This window comes from Propithecus coquereli, unplaced genomic scaffold (genome assembly GCF_000956105.1).
Source record: "Propithecus coquereli isolate 6110/MARCELLA unplaced genomic scaffold, Pcoq_1.0 Scaffold24, whole genome shotgun sequence".
Taxonomy (NCBI): Eukaryota; Metazoa; Chordata; class Mammalia; order Primates; family Indriidae; genus Propithecus; species Propithecus coquereli.
The window spans coordinates 4,012,746-4,015,182 of record NW_012147952.1 but is presented as its reverse complement, the minus strand read 5'-3'; positions in this window follow the sequence as shown (position 1 = coordinate 4,015,182).

Here is a 2,437-nt window from a genome sequence, read left to right as displayed (position 1 = left end):
TGTATTTTTCTGTTTATGTAAAGAGCAATATAGGATAAAAAATATGCTATATAGGTCTAAAAGTTTAAAAGAGTTCTTTTAATATTAATATGTGTGTATTAGTCAGGGTTCTCCAAAGAAACAGAACCACTAGAATTTGCATATATATAAGGATGTGCATACAGGCCGGGTGCAGTGGCTCACGCCTGTAATACTAGCACTTTGGGAGGCCGAGGTGGATGGATTGCTTGAGTTCAAGATCAGCCTAAGCAGGAGCGAGACCCCATCTCTACTTAAAATAGAAAAATTAGCCAAGCCTAATGGTGTGCACCTGTAGTCCTGGCTACTCAGGAAGCTGAGGCAGGAGAATCACTTGAACCCAGGAATTTGAGGTTGCAGTGAGCTATGATGATGTTACTGCACTCTAGCCTGGGCTACAGAGCAAGACCCTCTCTCTCAAAAAAAAGGATGTGCATATGTGTGTATTTACACATGTATACACACACAAACACAGACACATACACATACACACAAATGAGATTTATTATAAGGAATTGGCTTACATAATTATGGAGACTGAGAAGTCCTAAGATCTGAAGTTAGTTAATTGGAAATCCAGGGAAGCTGATGTGTGGCTCCATCAAGCAGTTGTAGTCAGATGAGATGTGGAGTGGAACAGGAACAGGGCATGGGATCAGCAGGGAGCTCTCCAGGCATATCTCTCTCACTGTATAGTCTCTTGCATATGCTAATTTGAGATTCCTCACAGCATGGCAGCCTCGGGGCAATCTGACTGCTTACATGGTAACTGGCTTTCCTGTGAGTGAATGTCCCAAGAGAGACAGGCAGAAGATGTGTCACCTTTTATGATTTGACCTCATCTAGCATCACTTTCACCATTTCACTAAACTGATGGGAGGAGTGTCAAAACCTGTATGGACATGTTTTAAAATCACCGCATTGAGCCACTGATAATGACTCCTAGCTTTTCTGAGCTTTTCTGAGTGTCCATGATAGGAGAGCAGAAAAGGACAAAAATATATGTACATGTGATATCCAAGATAGCTTATATGTATACCGTATCTCTATAAAGACATATGTCAGGCACTCTGTGAATATGAACACTTAAATCCAGAAAGTCATATGGAGTTGTTGTTTCCAAAGTATTTAAGGATCTCTTAGGGCAAGCATACATGTGTTATGATTCACAATGCAAGATACTAGAAAGTGTCTAGCTTGAGTGATGAAACCACTCTATATTTGTGTTTAAAATACTAAAGCTTGAAAATACTAAAAGAGGAGAGACGTGGTACCTTTAAAAATTGGAAACAGATCCTTGGTAGATGTTAAATTTTAAAATGGCAAAATAAATAAGGAAACCCATTCAATGATTAGGCATTGCTTATGAAGGAGGGTATAATTGAGCGAGCTAGTTGAATCCATTGCCAGGAGAATTCCTTCCTGATTAGAAGTAAAAATTTACAGGTTTTTCATACAGATTTTATCCCACTTGTGCATAGCTTCTGAGGAGACAAATTTATTTCTTCCAGATTAAATTAAGGCTTATGTAGTTGAAAGATTACTGAGGCGTATTCAATAGATCCAAGAAAGGTTATGAAAAAAATGGAAGTGTGAAGAAGGCACCTAAAGTCTTTCTGTCACTGGTTATGGATACATTAAAAGGTGTAGAGAAGTCTCCCATAAATGATTTTATCTCCAAGCAACTCAGAGGAATTCTTGCAAGATCAAGACAGAGCATGTCCCAAAGATTCCAAGGTAGGGCTCTGTACATGTGGGGTTTCTTCTACTCATCACGTTTCTCAGGGTTGCTGGAAAGTTCGTTGTCATCAAGCATCTTCCTAGAAATGTTCTTTGGGTAGGACCACTAACTACTGAAGCAGCAGCCATGGCTTGATCTCAAGACACCTTCCCACCCAAATAAGCTGTAGCCAATTAGGCCCAATTTCTTACTTCTTCTCAACTAGAAAACAGGTAAATATCACAATCTGGGATGCCGTTCTCTATGTCCCCGTTTAGAAATAAACATGTGGACCTGAGTCCTCTTGTCGCTGCCCTTCGGAGTAAGTGTCTTCATGACCTTCAGTACTTGGGTTGGTTTTGATTTCAGTACGTTTATTTAAAGGGCTGGAACTACTAATTTGGCCAGGAATATATGCCATAGGTTGGCAAGATTGTGGCATTTAGAACTACATTCTATTTAATCTTTCTTTTTTCTTACTCTTCTGCCTTGTTATTAACACCTGAATACTTGAAAGAATCTCATCGAGTTTGAAAGGCAAACAACTCTGTCATGATTTGGTTCAGTTCCTTCTTTCCTCTTAATGAAGGTTTTTAATCTTCTCAATGCTTTGTATTTCATTCATTTGAGTCTTATATTAATGTTTTTAGATGGTCTAGTACTGAGGTTTTCCATAATCAGTGTTAAATATGGTCCTCA